General features: G+C 41.2%; 2 pseudogenes; both read left to right on the forward strand.

Moving 5' to 3' along the window:
- Nucleotides 1-1,183: 1,183 nt before the first annotated feature.
- On the forward strand, nucleotides 1,184-5,384 carry LOC119921634 (annotated as a pseudogene).
- A 9,944-nt stretch (nucleotides 5,385-15,328) lies between these two features.
- LOC119921639 lies at nucleotides 15,329-16,209 on the forward strand (annotated as a pseudogene).
- The last annotated feature ends 4,940 nt before the right edge of the window (nucleotides 16,210-21,149 follow it).

Below are 21,149 nucleotides of genomic sequence, written 5' to 3' on the forward strand. Positions count from 1 at the left end.
GTGTTGCCAATTTGTACTTCCCAAGCGCTTAGTACAGTGCTCTGCACATAGTAAGCGCTCAATAAATATGATTGATTGATTGATTGATCTGGAAGGAATTTAAGCAAGTTCTTTGGGCTGAGTGTATCAGTGGAGGCTTGGGGCTAAGCATTCTCTCATTGAATATCTTCCTCTCTTTCACTGGGTTGTAATTGAACAAAGGCATTAGGTCACAAAGAGGATGATTGATATCTTTTATTAATTCAGCCTTTCAAATGGCAAAGAAGGATTAATTTGGATATGGAAGTGAATGCACTTATATACCTTACCACTTCCCTAATTCAAAATTTACTCTAATGTCTGTTTCCCCGTATAGATTGTAAGCTCTTTGTGGGCATGATTATTATTATTAATTAATAATAATAATAATAATAATAATAACAATGGTATCTGTTAAGCACTTACTATGTTCCAGGCACTGTACTAAGTGCTGAGGTGGATATACACAAACTGGGTTGGACACAGTCCATTTATGGGGCTCACAGTCTTCAACCCCATTCTACAGTTGAGGTAACTGAGGCACAGAGAAGCGAAGTGCCTTACCCAAGGCCACACAGCAGAGAAGGGGAGGAGGCAGGATTAGCATCCATGACCTTCAGGCTCCCAGGCCAATGCTCTATCCACTACCCTGTACGTCTCCTCTTTCATGTCTACCAACTATCCCGCAGGTACAACTGTACAGTGTTTACCACTGATTAATTGATTCACTGATGGACCAGAAAAGTGTCTTTTGCTACTATCGTACTCTCCAAAGTTCCTAGTTCAGTATATGGCAGTCAGGAGACACTCCATAAATGCCATTAATACTACAATCCCTATCACTGGAGCACAGGAGACCTGGGTTTAAAACTCAGCTCTTTTACCTTTGCTGTGACCTAGTCACATCATCTCTGGGCCTCAGTTTTCTCATATGTAAAATGGAAATTAGGCTGAATCCCAGTTGGGGCAGCCTCTATGTCCCATCTTATTATTTTGTGTCTACCTTGACACATACACAGTGCTTAGCACACAATGCGTGTTTCACACATACGCCAATTATTGCTCTCTTTCATAGTTTAATAAATTAATAAATTATATGATCAATTATTGTTGATATCATTTTGCTTTCTATTTTAAAGGAAAATCCACTTGAAAATCTGAATACATGGCTGGAAGCAACCACACATCAGTGATTGAGTTCCTGCTTGTGAGTCTGACAGATCGTCCAGATTGCAGGTGCCTCTCTTTGTCCTGTTCTTGATCATTTCTTTGGTCAGTAGGAAATGTGTGTATGATCCTATTAATCCAGATCGATGCCACCTTTCACACTCCCATGTACTAATTTCTGTGTAACCTTGCACTCTGTGATATCTGCTACTCGACTGACTTTCAACTATCCATATTTAACTCCTCCTCCCCCCTCCATCCCCCCATCTTACCTCCTTCCCTTCCCCACAGCACCTGTATATATGTATATATGTTTGTACATATTTATTACTCTATTTATTTATTTATTTATTTTACTTGTACATATCTATTCTATTTATTTTATTTTGTTAGCATGTTTGGTTTTGTTCTCTGTCTCCCCCTTTTAGACTGTGAGCCCACTGTTGGGCAGGGAATGTCTCTATATTTTGCCAATTTGTACTTCCCAAGCGCGTAGTACAGTGCTCTGCACACAGTAAGCGCTCAATAAATATGATTGATGATGATGATGATGATGATGATCTACATCTCTGCCCCTGCTCTCTCCCCCTCTCTCCAGGCTCGCATCTCCTCCTGCCTTCAGGACACCTCCATCTGGATGTGTGCCTGCCACCTAAAACTCAACATGTCCAAGACTGAACTCCTTGTCTTCCCTCCCAAACCCTGCCCTCTCCCTGACTTTCCCATCCCTGTTGACAGCAATACCATCCTTCCCGTCTCACAAGCCCGCAACCTTGGTGGCATCCTCGACTCTGCTCTCTCGTTCACCCCTCACATCCAAGCCGTCACCAAAACCTGCCGGTCTCAGCTCCGCAACATTGCCAAGATCCGCCCTCTCCTCTCCATCCAAACCGCTACCCTGCTCGTTCAAGCTCTCATCCTACCCCGTCTGGACTACTGCATCAGCCTTCTCTCTGATCTCCCATCCTCGTGTCTCTCCCCACTTCAATCCATACTTCATGCTGCTTCCCGGATTGTCTTTGTCCAGAAACGCTCTGGGCATGTTACTCCCCTCCTCAAAAATCTCCAGTGGCTACCAATCAATCTGCCCATCAGGCAGAAAGTCCTCACCCTCGGCTTCAAGGCTCTCCATCACCTCGCCCCCTCCTATCTCACCTCCCTTCTCTCCTTCTACAGCCCAGGCTGCACCCTCCGCTCCTCTGCCACTAATCTCCTTACCGTGCCTCATTCTTGCCTGTCCCGCCATCGACCCCCGGCCCACGTGATCCCCCTGGCCTGGAATGCCCTCCCTCTGCCCATCCGCCAAGCTAGCTCTCTTCCTCCCTTCAAGACCCTACTGAGAGCTCACCTACTCCAGGAGGCCTTCCCAGACTGAGCCCCTTCCATCCTCTCCCCCTCGTCCCACTCTCCATCCCCCCATCTTACCTCCTTCCCTTCCCCACAGCACCTGTATATATGTATATATGTTTGTACATATTTATTACTTTATTTATTTATTTATTTATTTTACTTGTACAAATCTATTCTATTTATTTTATTTTGTTAATATGTTTGGTTTTGTTCTCTGTCTCCCCCTTCTAGACTGTGAGCCCACTGTTGGGTAGGGACTCTCTATATGCTGCCAACTTGTACTTCCCAAGCGCTTAGTACAGTGCTCTGCACACAGTACGCACTCAATAGATACGATTGATTGATTGATTGACCTGGCCCCTAAAATGCTGATAAATTTCCTTTTGGAATGTAAGTCCAGTTCATTCATTGGCTGTGTCTTTCTGAGTTTATTTTTTGCCATTTATATTACTACTGAGGACTTCCTCCTAGCCGTCATGCCATATGAACACTACACAGTGATTGTCAACCCTCTATTGTACACAACTATCATGACCCCAAAGATCTGCCTTCAGCTAGTGCTTGCGTCCTATCTGGGAGGTCTTGCCAATTCACTGACACATACAGTTGGATTATTGAGATTGACTTTTTGCAGACCTAATGTCGTCAATCATTTCTTCTGTGATATCCCCCTCTCCTGAAATTCTCCTGTTCTGATTACAACACCAAGGAGCTGCTGCTTTGGACCTACTCTGGAGTGATTGTAGCAATCACCTTAATTATCATAGTAATCTCTTACATCTGAATTGTCACTGCCATTCTCAGGTTCGGGTCTGTTAAGGGGAGATAAGAAACTTTCTCCACTTGTGCCTCCCACCTGACAGCTGTGATCTTCTTCTATGGCTCACTGTCATTCAGCTACATTCTGCCCAGTTCCCAGTATTCCCAGGAGCAAGGGAAAGTATCCACAGTGGTTTGCACCCTGGCCTTCCCTATGAAATCTCTCACCCCTTCCCTCCTCCCCTCCTTAACTTCCATCTTCAACCACTTACTCTCCACTGATTCTTTCCCCTCTGCCTTCAAACATGCCCAGGTCTCCCCCATCCTAAAAAAACCCTCTCTTGACCCCACCTCCCCTTCTAACTATTGCCCTACCTCCCTCCTACCCTTCCTTTCAAAAATCCGAGAACGAGTCATCAACACTCGCTGCCTCGAATTCCTCAACGCCAAATCTCTCCTTGACCCCCTCCAATCTGTCTTCCATCCCCTACACTCCACTGAAACTGCCCCCTCATAGGTCACCAATGACCTCCTTCTTGCCAAATCCAACGGCTCCTACTCTATCCTTCTATCCTAATCCTTTGTGACCTCTCAGCTGCCTTCAACAGTGTGGATCACCCCCTTCTCCTCAACACGATATCCAACCTTGGCTTCACAGACTCCATCCTCTCCTGGTTCTCCTCTTATCTCTCTGGCCGATCATTCTCAGTCTCCTTTGCGGGCTCCTCCTCCCCCTCCCATCCCTTTACTGTAGGGGTTCCTCAAGGGTCAGTTCTTGGCCCCCTTGTTCTCTATCTACATTTGCTCCCTTGGTGAACTCATTTGCTCCCACAGCTTCAACTAGCATCGCTACGCTGATGACACCCAAATCTACATCTCTGCCCCTGCTTTCTCTCCCTCCCTCCAGACTCGTATCTTCTCCTGCCTTAGAACATCTCCATCTGGATATCTGTCCGCAATCTAAAACTCAATATGTCCAAGACTGAACTCCTTACCTTCCCTCCCAAACCCTGCCCTCTACTTTACTTTCCCATCACTGTAGATGGCACTGCCATCTTCCCATCTCACAAGCCCACAACCTTGGTGTCATCCTCGACTCCGCTCTCTCGTTCACCCCTCACATCCAATCTGTCACCAAAACCTGCCGGTCTCACCTCCACAACATCGCCAAGATCCACCCTTTCCTCTCCATCCAAACTGCTACCTTGCTGGTTCAATCTCTCATACTATCTCGACTGGATTACTGCATCAGCCTCCTCTCTGATCTCCCATCCTCCTGTCTCTCTCGACTTCAGTCTATACTTCACTCTGCTGTCAGGATTAACTTTGTGCAGAAACTCTCTGGGCATGTTACCATCCCCCTCCTCAAAAAATCTCCAGTGGCTGCCTGTCAACCTACGAATCAAGCAAAAACTCCTCACTACCGGCTTCAAGGCTCTCCACCACCTCCCTTCAAGGCTCTCCACATCCCCTCCTACCTCACCTCCCTTCTCTCCTTCTACAGCCCAGCCTGTACCCTCTGCTCCTCCGCTAAACTCCTCACTGTGCCTCGTTCTCGACTGTCCCACCGTCGACCCCTGGCCCACGTCCTTCCCTGGCCTTGAATGCCCTCCCTCTACACACCCACCAAGCTAGCTCTCTTCCTCCCTTCAAAGCCCTACTGAGAGCTCACCTCCTCCAGACTGAGCCCCCTTTTTCCTCTCCTCCCCCAATCCCACCCACCCTACCTCCTTCACCTCCCCACAACACTTGTATATATTTGTACATACTTACTATTCTATTTATTTTGTTAATGATGTGCCTATAGCTCTAATTCTATTTGTTCTGATGATTTTGACACCTGTTTACATGTTTTGTTTTGTTGGTCTGTCTCCCCCTTCTAGACTGTGAGCCCGTTGTTGGGTAGGGTCTGTCTCTATATGTTTCCGACTTGTCTTTCCAAGCGCTTAGTACAGTGCTCTGCACACAGTAAACACTTAATAAATATGATTGAATGAATGAATGTTAAACCCCCGGATTTGCAGCCTGAGGAATAAGGATGTGAAGAAAGCTTGAAAAGGTCAATAGAGGGGAAAACTTATCACTACTAATTTCATCAAAACCTACTTTAAGCAACGCCAATAGTCTCTATCCCACCCAGAACTCAAAGTCTAAATAGGAGGGAGAACAGCTATTGGATCGCCATTATATAGATGAGGAAAGTGAGACACAGATTAGTTCAGTGTATTCCCCCAATTTACACAGCAGGCAAGTGACAGAGCTGGGATTAGAGCTTTGTCCTCTGACTCCCTTTCCTGTGTTCTTTTTACTAGACCACCCTGCTTCTCTAGTGAACAATAAGTGGACGACAGTGAATAATAAATGAATAAGAATAGTAACACAGATATTCACGGTATGAAAGCAAAAATAAATGATAGAAGAGCTCTAGGGTTAATTATTTTCTTTGAGAATAAGGCTACATAAACTACAAATTAATGGGTGAGCATCTCCAAGATATTAAATCCAACGCTTTTCATTCATTCATTCAATCGTATTTATTCATTCATTCATTCATTCATTCAATCGTATTTATTGAGCGCTTACTGTGCGCAGAGCACTGTACTAAGTGCTTGGGAAGTACAAGTTGTCAATATATAGAGACGGTCCGTACCCAACAGCGGGCTCACACTCTAGAAGGGGGAGACAGACAACAAAACAAAACATATTAACAAAATAAAATAAATAGAATAAATATGTACAAGTAAAATAAATGAATAGAGTAATAAATATGTACAAACATATATACATATATACAGGTGCTGTGGGGAGGGGAAGGAGGTAGGGCGGAGGATACGGGGAGGGTGAGGAGGGTGAGAGGAAGGTGGGGGCTCAGTCTGGGAAGGCCTAGATTTTCAGATAATTTCCTGTGAAAACTCTAAACTGTAAGGTCCTCCTCCAGATTGTAAACTCCTTGTTCGCAGGAAATATGTCTACTAACTCTGTTGCACTGTACTTATCCAAGCACTTCATAGAATGCTTTGCACACAGTAAGTGCTCAATACGTAGCATTGATTGATTGATCTCCATAACAAAATATTCTCACAACGTTTCTGCTTTATGATTGCTTTACTCTCTATTACATATTTGGGATTTTGGAATAGGGTTAGTGCTCTAGAACCAAAGTCCTGCAACTTCTTGTTAGCTATGGCTCTTTCTGTCACTGTATCTTGAATTGTGCTGAGAACACTTGTCCAGCTTTGTGCCAAAAAGGGATTCGGTGGCCACCCTCTACATGGTGTAACCCTAACTACCCAAAGTACCTCACTACACTAAAGGCAGAATTTATGTCAGTCCTGATGGCCCTTCTCAGAGCAGGCCAGGGGAATTTGCACTTTACAAGGCCACTGATGGAGCTCAGGAGTTGGAGGGCTTCATGATGGATGAATCTGTTGGGAAGTGGCTCCAAACTGCCAATGAACATATTTAAACCTTACACCAAATGAAATGTTTGGTGTAACTTTCATAACTTCCCTCTCCACTAATTTGTCCTTCCCACTCTTTTTTTCCTCATTCCACTTCTCTGTCTCTCCATTTATCTTTCCTTCCCATTCATTCCTTCAGCTCTGTTCCTCCTTCTTGCTCCAGATCTGCTTGGAACCTGGTGTAGCCAGCTCTGGGAGAAGCTTCAGGTTTCTTGAAATTATAGGCCAGAAGCAATGACAGAAAGTGATAGGGAAGGTACAGAATCATACAGGTGTGAGAAAACTTCTTCCTTAGATTGGAAGTTGACAGAGAACAGAGATAATGTGTTTAATTTCCTTTGTGTAGTTGAATGCTTAATAAATTCCTTTTGATACTTTTCAGACTGATGCCAGACTTTATTTGCACTCCTGTTTTAGGGAATAGAATGGAATGTAGGTTTAGGCTGTTTGAATTTATTTTTGAAACAGCAGGAACACAAAGAGTAGGGAGATCCATATTGGGGTCCAACACCTTTGGAGCTGAAAGGCCCAGGCCTGGGAGTCAGGGAACCTGAGTTCTAACCTTGGCTCCTCACTTACCTGCTGTGCAATGTTAGGCAAGTCACTTACCTTCTCTGGAACTCAGTTTCCTCATCTATAAAATGGAGATTAATTATCTGTTCCTTCTTCTACTTAAACTGTACGCCCTAGGAGACACAGGAATTAAGAGCTGATTGTATCACATCCATTCCAGAGCTTAGTACAGTGCATGACACAGAGTAAGTACTTAACAAATGTCCCAATTATTAGTATTATTATTACTATTATTATTTTTCTTAGAAAAAGGTGTCCAGGGTGGTGGTGAATGTAGGGGGTCGGATGGAGAGGATGATTTTGGGATGATGAGCGGGGATCCAGATAACCCCAAACCCCGGAAGCCTGAGTGTAGTTACACACTTCCAAGTGGGCTGGGCTAACGTGCTGTAGCTTGACAAGAAAGAGGACACATATGTAAATTTAAAGGGTCCTAGAGAAGCTAGATTTGCTCTTTGGGGAGATAACACTCGAACTCTGATTCACCCCAAGACTTAATCCGTGGTGAGCTCTTTGTTAAACTCTGGATCCCAGCACAGGCCCCAGTGGCCCAAGGCTCTGTGTGACTCCATGTTGACTTAGTCTCTGTGCAGCACACGAACACATAGGAGAAACCAAAGTGAGATTCGGAGAAGGAATTCTATTCAGGCTATGGGTAATTCTGGAGGTGGAAGCGTCCCAACGTCTTTTGCCACCCTCAAAATGGAACCAAAACCAATTTAAAATTTTTTTTGTCAAGGATGTGATTGAAGAGGGAAAGAAAGGGCCACAACCAAGGAGGTAAAGGCAGCAATAGACAATCAAGTAATAGTATTTATTGAGAGTCCGCTATGTGTCAAGTGCTACATTAAGCATGTGGAATAGAACAGAGGAATTTGAAGACAAGATCCCTACCCTCAGGGTTCTTAGAGTCAAATGAGGGAGCACATTCGTAGAAGGAAGGGGCATGGTCAGAGCAGGGAAAGAAGGGAGGGAAGGAGTCTGTTCTGGGCATGGAATAGGCAGGCTTCTCTTCCTTCTGGTCCAACCTACTGCTTCCACACTGTTCCCACCCCTGGGAGAGTGAAGCAGAAGGCAGAAGGGGAGCAGGAATAGGAGTAAGAGTGGAGGAGGGAGACAACCAAATTCATTCATTCATTCAATCGCATTTATTGAGTGCTTACTGTGTGCAGAGCATTATACTAAGCTCTTGGAAAGTACAATTCATCAACAAATAGAAACAATCCTTACACAACAATGGGCTCACAGTCTAGAAGGGGGGAGACAGACATCAGAACAAGTAAACAGGCATCAATAGCATGAACAGAAATAAATAGAATTATAGATATATGTGCATCATTAATAAAATAAATAGAATGATGAATATGTACATTCATTCACTCATTTAATCGTATTTATTGAGCGCTTACTGTGTGCAGAGCACTGTACTAAGCGCTTGGAAAGTACAAGTTGGCAACATATAGAGAGGGTCCCTACCCAACAACAGGCTCACAGTCTAGAAGGGGGAGACAGACAACAAATCAAACATGTGGACAGGTGACAAGTCATCAGAATAAATAGAAGTAAAGCTAGATGCACATCATTAACAAAATAAATAGAATAGTAAATATGTACAAGTAAAATAAATATAGTAATAAATCTATACAAACATATATACAGGTGCTGTGGGGAGGGGAAGGAGGTAGGATGGGGTGAATGGGGAGGGGGAGAGGAAAAAAGGGGCTCAGTCTGGGAAGCCCTCTTGGAGGAGGTGAGCTCTCAGTAGGGCTCTGAAGGGAGGAAGAGAGCAGGTTTGGTGGATGTGTGGAGGGAGGGAATTCCAGGACAGGTGGAGGACGTGGGCCGGGGGTCTATGGCAGGACAGGCGAGAACGAGGTACAGTGAGGAGGTTAACGGCAGAGGAGCGGAGGGTGTGGGCTGGGCTGTAGAAGGAGAGAAGGGAGGTGAGGTAGGCGAGGTGATGGAGAGCCTTGAAGCCGGTAGTGAGAAGTTTCTGCTTGATGGTAGGTTGACTGGTAGCCACTTGAGATTTTTGAGGAGGCGAGTAACATGCCCAGAGCGTTTCTGCACAAAGATGATCCGGGCAGCAGTGTGAAGTATAGACTGAAGTGGGGAGAGAAAGGAGGATGGGAGATCAGAGAAGAGGCTGATGCAGTAATCCAATCGGGATAGGATGAGAGATTGAACCAGCAAGGTAGCGGTTTGGACGGAGAGGAAAGGGAGGATCTTGGCAATGTTGCAGAGGTGAGGCCGGCAGGTTTCGGTGATAGATTGGATATGAGGGGTGAACAAGAGAGCAGAGTCGAGGATGACACCAAGGTTGCGAGCTTGTGAGACGGGAAGAATGGTAGAAGGATCGTAGTACATATATACACAAGTGTTGTGGGAAGAGAAGTGGGGTAGAGTAAAGGGAGGGAGTCGTGACGATGGGGAGGGGAGCAGGAGCAGAGGCAAAGGGACTTAGTCTGGAAAGGCCTCCTGGAGGAGGTGAGCTGTCAGTAAGACTTTGAAGAGGGAAATTGTGCTACTTTGGTGGATTTGAGACGGGAGGTTATTCTGGGCCAGTGGTAGGATGTGGGCCAGGGGTCAACAGCGGGACAGGCAAGAACAAGGCACAATTAGAAGGTTAACACCAGTGGAGCAGAGTGTTTGGGCTCGTCTGTAGAAGGAGAGAAGGGACCTGAGGAAGGAAGGGGCAAGGTGAACCTCAAAGTTACAGAAACCCACTTCCTGACCCAACCAGGGACAACGGAAAAGCATGGCATAGTGGATAGAACATAGGCCTGGGAGTCAGAATGTCATGGGTTCTAATCCTGGTTTTGCCACTTGTCTGCTGTGTGTCTTTGGGTAAGACACTTCACTTCTCTGGGTCTTAGTTACCTCAACTGTAAAATGGTAATTGAGACAATGAGCCCCATATGGGATAAGGACAATGTCCAAACCAATTTTCTTTGTATACCACCCCAGCACTTAGTACGGTGTCTGGCACATAGTAATTGCTTAACAAATACCATAATCATTATTATTAGATCAAAAGGTCATGTGCGACTTCCCACAAAGTTACCATGGCAAACTTCCAGGGGAGTCTCCTGAAGCTTTCCAAGGATGGCTCGGGGTGGTTCTGGCAGGTTTGGACGACACTCAGCTCTCCTGAAGCACAGGGTCAGATGGATCAGACAGGGTTCATTCATTCATTCAATCATATTTACTGAGTGCTTACCGTGTACAGAGCACTGTACTAAGAACTTGGAAAGTACAATACAACAATGAAAAGAGACAACCCCTGCCCACAACAGGCAGGAAAGGCTGAGCATTTTATTGTAATAATTATTAAAAGAATATCATCTTGTACTTGCATAGTTCTTTCATTTTTCCAAAGTGCTTTCACAACAAGCATTTCATTTTGCCTATGAAAGATCACTGAGGTAGGGAGAGGAAGCTATTATCATTAACAACATTTTAGAGATGAAGAAACGGAGGCATAGAGAGGTAGTGACTTTCCCAAGGTCACCCAACAGGCTAGTGACAGAGGTGGGACTAATTCCTGTGTGTTCTGGCTCCCAGAATCATGTTCTTGCCACTCTTTGAAAACTTCCTGTGGTTGCCCTTTCGTTTCCTTATTAAACAGAATCTCCTTAGTACTCAATCAGCTCTACCCTTCCCTATCTAACCTAACTCAATTCCTGTTGCAACCCAATTCGGACACTCCACTCCTCTAATGTCAACCTACTTGCTGTTCCTGATCTCATCTCTTTCACCACAGACCCCTTGCCCTTCTCCTCCCACTGGCTTGGAATTCCCTTCCTCTTGCTATTTGACAGATCACCACTCTCCCCACATTCAAAACCCTCTTATAATCTTATCTCCTCCAAGAAGCCTTCCCTGACTAACCCCTCATTTCCCCATCCTCGTCACCCAAACATCTTACCTGGCTATGCACTTGGGTCTGTACACCTTAAACATTTTTATATGCACCCTATCTTCAGCCCCGCAACATGCACGTCCATATCCTTATATTCTGCTACTACACCTTTCTATAATTTATTTTAATGTCTGCCTCTACCCCTATACTGTAAGCTCCTGGAGGGCAGGAATCATGTCTACCAACTCTATCATATTCTACTCCCCCAAGAGCTCAATAAATGCCACTGACTGATGAACAGAGTACAATCAGGGTTGCTAACAGAATTAGCTATAGCTTTCAGCTCCGTTTGAGATAAAATCCATTTTAATTGGCTCTCCATGTTAAGATTTATGTCAGAGTTTATCATTGATGGAATAGGCCTCTTGAAGGTGTGCTAGACTGGGACTGATGAAAAAGCTCTTTTCGGGAAGAGGAAACGAATCACTGAAATACTAAATATACTAAAATGCACTAAAATACTAAATATACTAAATATACTAAAAGGAAAATGACAAACCACCAGAACATTTCCACACTTCAGAGAGGATACATGCCATCAGAAGACCCACAGGATATTTTAATCAACCAGATTCAGGTTCTGAGCTAGGATTCAGAGCGCCGAAGAGATTTAGGGACTGTGTCCCCAAATGCCACTACATCCAATACTAACAGAACCCACGGAGTCAACTCATGGCAGAACTGTCTGCCCCATGAAGGGGTTATCCATGCAAGGCTCAGAATATAAGGATTTATGCATTTTGGAAATTACTGTCTACTTTTGGTGGTATTCATACAATTTCATATTTACCGCCCTATTTGGGCTATTTAAGTGTGAAATGAACTGTTTGGAATTTAATTTTCCAACTTTTCTCCAGTCTAAATAACAGACTAAAGTGCAGTGAAAGACGTTGTAATGCTCACTGGCTATAACACTCAATACAGGCATGGGTACTCAAGGACCATCTTACAGATATGCCCTATAGTTACTTTACATAAGAAAGTGATTTTATTATATGAGTTATTCTAATATTCAGACACTTATGCAACTTTAAAAAAAATGAGTTAGACAAATTTGCTGTTATTCTACAAGTTACTGAAATTTGTGCTATTATTGATATTCAGCAATCTTTAGCAGCAAGTGCCTGAGACATTGTAAGAAACCAACTATATGCTTAATGAGTTTATATATTTGTAGGTTCTTTCAAAAAAATTATAACCATAGAGCAAGAAAAATATTTAGCCCTATGCATACAAAAGAACCACTTACATTTTTCATAATCATTATTGCTTTACTGTAGTTGACCACAGGACAATAACTACTGATTGAAGATAAGCTCAACTGAGAGATTTCTGATTTTATCTTGCCAGTTGTTACATCAAAAGATGGCATTTTTCAAAAATTATTTTAATATTTTAATGGCTATTAAAATGGCCATTAATGGCTATTTTAAATGCTATTTGGAAAAAAACATGGCTCTATGCTAAAACTTCACTTACTTTGGGCCTTTATGAGAGCTCTGTGATTTGCTACGTCAACACTCATCATTTTTTTTGGGGGGGGGGTTCAATTTTCCTTCAAGCCAAATATCTTTTTGCTAACGGGGAACGGAAGATTGTGGGGGTTGCTTTAAAATCAATTGCCTTCATTTTTCTAGAAATACAGTCTTATTGAACAGAAATTTTCTTAGAGGCCTACAGGTCATAGTTTTTGAGCTCTTGATATCCACTTCATCCTCAGGCCCTTATCACATGTTCATATTGATTTCATATTCATAATGTATTTTAATGTCCGTCTCTCCCTCTAGACTGTAAGCTTCTTGTGGCCAGTGTGTCTCCCAACTCTTGTATTGTGCTTAGTACAGTACTTTGCACATAGTAAATGCTTAAAAAATACTGTTGACTGATTGATTCTAGACCTCCATAGTTCCATCAAGTTCTAAAGCTTTGAAGACCCCTGTCAATTTATCAACAATACTCTTTCACTTGCTTGTGAAGCTGCTAAAAAAATCGTATTTCATTTAAGCTTTAGAGTGCTCAGATCAGAAACTTGAGAAATGGTGTATGTCTGATTCTAAATGGAGAAGGAAGAAACACAAACAATTTTAGAAATAAAATTTATTTTATAATTTAGAGATGGAGATATGAATTTGAGCAAAAATTAGCAATCATTAGGGATTAGCATTTTAGAACAAAGGTGCAAGAAATAAATGTGTAAAGGTCACAATTAATCAGAGCCATTTGCTTATGATGCTCCAAAATGGAATAACCCAATGCTTGGCACCGTTGAGTCAATGTTGAGAAAAGTATCCTAACCTCTAAGGCTTTTTGATTGTCAGGATATACCTCCAAAGCAGGCAAACCCAGAAAATTATGTATTTTCCATCCCCGGAGATCTTTAGAAAATGAAAAGATCATCTGATCTGTATGGTTAATTCACTCATTGTTTTAGAGGCCTTCACCAGCTAATTGCTAATCACCCCATTTTATACTTCTCTGTCACGTCAGTCCTTCTGCCATCCAGGCCCTTAAGTACTCATCACAGTATTTATATACCATATTTCATATACATGGCTTAGTGGAAAGAACATGACCTTGGGAGTCATGTGAGTCATGGGTTCTAATCCTGTCTCCCCCACTTGTCAGCTGTGTGACTTTAGGCAAGTCACTTCACTTCTCTGTGCCTCAGTTACCTCATCTGTAAAATGAGGATTAAGATTGTAAACCCAATGTGGGTCAACTGGATTACCTTGTGTATCTACCCCAGTACTTAGAACAGTGCTTGGCACATAGTAAGTGTTTAACAAATACCACCATTATTGTTACTATTACTCAGTCCTACCTGAACTTAATTTTAGTGGATGTCTCTCCTTAGACTGTGAGCCCCACTTGGGATAGATACTGTACCAACTTGATTACTTAGTATAATGCTTGTGACATACAAATTCCTTAACAATACTATTATTATTATGAAAGCCATGGATATTAAAGGTAAATTCCTGTTCTAGTTCTCTGTTCTTACTAAGAAACATCTGTTTTATATCTATAAAGTCAGGTGAATATTTTTAAAAATATTTTGAAATATTTGTTTTCTAGTAAGGTGAATGTGTGCCCGGGATTGGTTACAACAGATGTAGAACTTCCATCTTTTCAGACATCTGAAGTGGGGAAAGGGTCACTGACTCAGATTTCTTTCTAAGCAAATGTTTCTGGGAAATTTCCTCAAGAACAGATTTCCAGTTTTTCTCAGAACAATAGTTGTTGCCAATTTTGTTTTAAGCCGTCATATTTTCTTACTTAAAAGCAGCCTTAAATAAGCTTTAGAAATAAACTTATTACCATGATTCAGTGGACAAGACAAATCACTAGAGTCCTGATCATTATGGGTCAGTGGACAAGAGAAATCACAAGAGTCCTGATCATTATCACCTTTCATTTACCAGTTTTTGATGTAGTAAAACTCATCTGAGTTTTTTTTAATCCTCTACTCGTGTGATCCAATTTTGCCCATGAATTTTTTGGCTTTACTAGGACACTTTGAAATCTTCTATAAGCTTTTGAACAAACTTTTGTTTTAAGTGGTAGAGTCCCCCATATTTTGTTAGAAAGATGTATAAGTTTCAAAATTGGAGTAGTCTGAGACAAACCGATCAACACTTAGAATCTTTTTACTATGTTCTAAGCGTTGGAAGAATGAAGTAGTAGACTTCTCCAAATTGTTGGATAAGAATAGTTAAAATCTAGTATAACTGCATGAAAGAATAGTGAGATCGAATGAATAAAGATCAAGAGATGGATGAAAGGAAAATAAAACGAAGGATTTTTTAATGTGAATATCTTTAAAAGACTCCCTCAATGGTATACATTATGTATATATATATATATATATATATATATATATATATATATATATATATATATATATATATATATATACATATATATAATAGGTATGTATTTCACAATAAATTTGTTTGTCACTGCCTATAAATGTTAATGGTACATCTCTCTATTGTATAGACTTGATAAGGGATTTTCTAATTGATTAATTCATTAAATGGCTGTAGGAAATCACACTACAGTTACTGAATCCATTCTTGTGGGATTGACAGATCGTCCAGAGCTTCAAGAACTTCTTTTTGTGCTTTTTCTAGGAATCTATTTTGTTACATTGGTAGGGAATATTGGAATGATTATTTTAATCCAGGTTGATTTCTGACTTCAAACCCCTATGTACCTTTTCCTCAGTAACTTGTCCTTCTTAGATTAGATTTGTTATACCTCAGTCGTTGCTCCAAAAATGTTGGCAAACTACTTGTCAGAGACTAAAGCCATTTCTTTTACTGGATGCGTTTCTCAGTGTTTCCTCTTCATCATGTATGTAACCTCTGAAGGCATCCCCCTGGCTGTCATGGCGCTTGATCAATACGTGGCAATCTGCAGCCCACTGCTTTACAACATCACTGTGACCAAGAAGCTCTGTGTCAATCTTGTGGTTGAGTCCTATCTCGGAGGAATTATAAACTCACTGTCACACACAGGGAGCTCGCTGAGCTTGCGTTTCTGTGGCCCCAGTGTTGTGAACCATTACTTTTGTGATGTTCCTCTGCTGCTGAAGCTCCCATGTACTGATACCCGTATTAATGAGCTCCTCCTTTTCACCCTCTCTGGGATTCTAGCTATTATCATCTTCCTGTTCATCTTCATCTCCCACATCTTCATCATGGCTGCCATATTAAGGTCCCCTCTAATGAGGGGAGACAGAAAGCTTTTTCCACTTGTTCCTCCCATCTGACAGCCGTGACCTTGTTTTATAGCTCAGTTAGCTTTAGCTATGTCCAGCCAGCATCTCTGCATTCTCTGGATCAGGAGAAAGTTGTGTCCACCTTTTATATCTTGGAAATTCCCATGTTGAATCCGCTGATATGCAGCTTGAGGAACAAATATGTGAAGGAGGCCTTGAAGACAGCCATGACTTAAAAAAATTATTTCTATGGGTGATTTTGACAAGTGAGAGGGAGAAAATAACTTCTTATGATAGGACTAAAAATGAAACATGGCACAATGGTGTAATGTTTGGCAAAGTGCTTTCTTTAAAATTTTTATAGGTTTCTGCGTAGTAATGCTCACACCCAGTACTTAAATGGGGTGAAAACGGGCAGCAAAAAGAATATGTATATATGGTATAGGTATATATAAATATAACCTTTACAGCTATTAGATATTCAATATATTGCTGTGGCAATGACTAATTGGTGACTAATGACTAATATAAAAACATAAGACATGAGTCCTTTATCATGGGATACTATATAAAATAATAATAATAAATAATAATCTATAATTATTGTGTTTATTAAGCTCTTACTATGTGCCAATCACTGTTCTAAGTGCTGGGATAGATACAGTTTCATCAGGTTGTCCCATGTGGGGCTCACACTTTTAAAACCCAGTTTACAGATGAAGTAACTGAGGCACATAGAGGTTAAGTGACTTGCCAAGGGTCATACAGCAGACAAGTGGCAGAGCTGGTATTAGAATCCCTGTACTCTGACTCCCAAGAGCATGCTCTTCCACTAAGCTACATCCAGTCTAGATTGTTAGTTAGTTGGGGACAGAGAATTGTTTGATGCTATACTGTACTCTCCCAAGTGCTAATACAGTGCTTTGCACACAGTAAGTTTTCAATAAATATGATTTATAATAATAATAATAATAATGATGTTCCAAATGTTTTTTATGGCTTGACAATAAATGAATAAATAAAGATTTTGGGGATTAAAGATTTATTTTATCTCATTGCATTATAAACACATTTGCTAGATGACAAGTTTTTTTACTGAGAGGTAGGGAAGAAACAGTTGCCTTTTCAAAGTTTAGCTTTCCCCATGTGAGGAGATTGGAAGACAGCAGAATATTGAACTAGATGGTGAATGTTCTTAATAGAATTAGAATCACAGCTACTGTGCCATCAGTGCTTAGAACAGTGCTTTGCACATAGTAAGCGCTTAATAAATGCCATGATTGTTATTATCATCATCATATCATCCATTTGTACTGAGACATCAATGTGTGCAGGGACTATAAATTGAATACATTAAGAAGTAGAAGGAAAACTCAGAAAAATGGGCACAAAGGTTATAATGCTATTAAATATTATTACACTAAGTACCTTGTTATTTTGTATTTGTTAATAGCCAAAGTTATTCACCAAAGTCTTTAAATTTGGGATAATGAAGTCATATTGATCTTCAAAGAACAACCTGCCTCCTATTATCCCAAAACATCCTTAACAAAATTCACTAATTCACTTGTGTCATTCTTGATTTCTATTATTTAACTACCATCTATGGTATAGTCATCAATGTACATTTACTACGTCCCTCTAGTTTGGAAGCAACTCAAGAAATGGGATTGCATTTTTTATTTTACAGTTTCCTCACTTAGATATGAACAAATCAATAAACAATAGTTAGGTGCTGAAGTGGTCGATAAAATGATTCCAATCCACCAATAGAATTAATTGAATGCCTACTGTGTGTAATTCATTTTACTAAAGAGTTCAACAGAAGCAAGCACACATTCCCTATATTCATTCATTCATATTTATCGAGTGCTTACTGTGTGCAGAACACTGTACTAAGTGGTATAGTTTAGCAGCTTGCACTCTAATGAGGGTAGAAATACACAAATATCTTCAAAAACATGAGGAAGAAGAAACTGGAAAGATATATTTTGAAAAGAATTTGGTTAAATAAACTAAATTAATAGGAACAGACATGCTATGGGTGGTTCTGGATATATAAGTGCTGTGAAATAGTGAAAAAGCACTGAGGGTGGTAGTTAGGAGAACGTGAAATAACTGAGAAAGAATTCAGTAGTCTTTTGGAGGGACTGGCTTTTTAGAAAGACGATGGAGAAGGGGAAGGCCATGGTTTGGTGCAGTCTTTTAGGAGCAGTGTTTCAAACAGGAGGAAGTGGCACGAGCAATGGGTTGGAGCTGGGAAAGTAGTGGCTGACATGCAGTTAGAAGATTACTTGGACTGTGTAGGTATAAAGCAAGTAAGCTGGAGTGTAGCAAGAGAAGGGAGCAGAAAGCTAGAAGGAGTCAGGTATGTGAGAGCCTTGAAACATTGAATAGAAGATTTTGTTTTTTGCAAGAACAAACAGGTGGTTATGGAAGATTTTTGAGAAAGGAAATTGTTTTCCAATTATCATTTTGAAATGATGATACAAAATGCTATTTGGAGTATGGACTGAAAGAAATAACTACTGGAACCAGGAAGACCAGTAGGATGGCTGTTTCAGTAGTTCCTGGGGCTACAGTGGCATAGAACCAGGGTGGTGATGGTAGTAGTGGTGGTTATAAGGGTGGTGAGAAACTGAAATAGTGTCAGTGGAGTATTAGAAGCCCAAAGTGGGAAAGTGAGAGGCAGTTAGCCTGTGCTTACTGGTGTCATGTAGGAAAAAAATCATTATTAGCCTTTCTAGGTTTTGAAGGCCAAATGACTTGATTTAGATTAGCATAGTTTTGACACATAGGAGGACTAAGGAGAATACACTAATGCTAGGAAGAGTCCAGGGAAAACGTGGAAGAGGCAGACCAGCAGCTAGATGGATATATGGGTTATGGCAGAGGACAGGACGTTCTGGAGAAAATGTATCCATGGAGTCACTCTGAATTGGAAATGATTCGACAGCACATAATAATGATAATAATAACAAAAATACTAATAATAAAAGTTTTGAAATAATAGAATTCTAAAACTTTTATTGTATGCAAGAAAAATTTTATGAGGGAATGGGGTTGAATTGGAAGGCAGATTTTAGGGGAGCCAGTCTGAGGCTGGAAGGAAGGCAGAGAGTGAATTAGATAAAAATTGGGGGTAAGATCAGAAAAAAATATTAAGAGAAAGAGAGGCCCAGAAGGGGTAGACTACAACCTGACTAAATTAAGTGGGGAAGAGAGTCAAGAGACAGTCTCCATTACTTGTCTGGAGGGTGCAGTTCACCTTCCCAGAAACTGGGACTCCTCTCGGTGATGAAATAGTGAAAGAAATATGATATGAGATAAAGACTAACTATCTGATAAGAAATATAAAAGTTAAATATTTAAATAGGAGGAAAGTAGGGAGATGGGAATGAGGAAAGATCTGTAAAAATTTTCAAAAGGTATGTATCCTGGGAAAATATTATAGTATACCTTTGTGAACCAAACCAACATAATAACAATCTATCCTCAAGAGACCTAGAGAATTTGCAGATTTATTGATCTTCCTATTTAAATTATTGCTAAGTTTTTTGAAGACACTCCTGGGACACTGTCCACAAGTGAAACTGAAGAAAATATAAATGCAGCTCTGCTATTCAAAAGCAGAATAGCTTAATTTAAAATAAGTTAAGATTAAGATTTCTTTTTCAACTCTATGCAGAATGTGTGCTTATTTTAGCCTTTAACTTAAATGGGAAAACAGTTGCGATATTTTAGTTCACCAAATAGCAAGCATTTCAACATTTATTACCATTTAAAATTGAGGCATTCTGATATATTTCTATGAGGGTCTACAGAGGTCTGAAAATGCTCTGCTCTCTACTGGAGGTGGAATTAAGGGCAAGGTAATGTAGGTAACATTCTTGCAAGATCTGCTGCCTTGAAACTGCATTTTCCACATCAGAAGCCTCCATTTCCCAGAATCGTCTTGTAATGAGACCCAATCAGCAAGTCAGGCAGTTATAGAATTTGCGAAAGGGAACTCTTGCTCTCTAAATTTCTGCCTCCTGGGTCATACTCTGGCAGATTCACCAGGTGACCTACTTCATGTGCTGACCTGTAAGTACACACACTGCCTGGATAGCCAAATTTATTTTCATATTAATGATAGTCTACATAAATAGTGAATCTTATATATCGAGTGCAGTGTAAGCATACTGATTTAGTTTAACTTTTCCCCTTTTATCTTCTCCTGAGGATTAAACCAAACATCTGTGCTGTGAGGGCTGAGTGATGAATGTACATAGGTACTTAGAATTTTACTCTGGTTGCTTCACCTGCAGCCCTGTTACAACAGGTTTCACTGATGCTCAGTGTATGGTATTTGCAGCTTCGTGATTTCTAAACTTGATCTGGGACAATGCAATAAACCCATGTCATAAACAATAACAATAATAATAATAATAATAATAATGATATTTTTAAAGTTCTTACTATGTGCCAGGCACTGGTTGGACACAGTCCCTATCCCATGTGAGGCTCACAGTCTCAATCCCCATATTTCAGATGAGGTGACCAAAGCACAGGAAATTTAAATGACTCGTCCAAGGTCACACAGCAGACAAGTAGTAGAGTTGGTATTAGAACCCATGTCCTTCTGACTCTCAGGCCCATGCTCTACTCACTAGGCCATGATCAATGGTATGTATTGAGTGCTTACTGTTTGCACAGCACCGTACTAAGCTCTTGGTAGAGAACAATATCTACCAATATCTACCTGTCCTCTGCTTGGTAGAGAAGCAGCGTGGCTCAGTGGAAAGAGCACGGGCTTTGGAGTCAGAGGTCATGGGTTCAAATCCCGGCTCCGCCAATTGCCAGCTGTGTGACTTTGGGCAAGTCACTTCACTTCCCTGGGCCTCAGTTACCTCATCTGTAAAATGGGGATTAAGACTGTGAGCCCCCTGTGGGACAACTTGATCACCTTGTAACCTCCCCAGCGCTTAGAACAGTGCTTTGCACATAGTAAGCGCCTAATAAATGCTATCATTAATATCGCAGAGCTGGTAAGTCATAGTCTCTTCCCACAAGGAGCTTATGGTCCACAGAGGGAGACAGACATGAAAATAAATTACGGATATGGATATGTGCTGTGGGGCTGGGGGTGGGGTGAATTTCAAGTGCTCTAAGGGCTCAAATAAAAATGCAAGGG

This window comes from Tachyglossus aculeatus (assembly GCF_015852505.1).
Source record: "Tachyglossus aculeatus isolate mTacAcu1 chromosome 12 unlocalized genomic scaffold, mTacAcu1.pri SUPER_6_unloc_4, whole genome shotgun sequence".
In the NCBI taxonomy this organism is placed as follows: domain Eukaryota; kingdom Metazoa; phylum Chordata; class Mammalia; order Monotremata; family Tachyglossidae; genus Tachyglossus; species Tachyglossus aculeatus.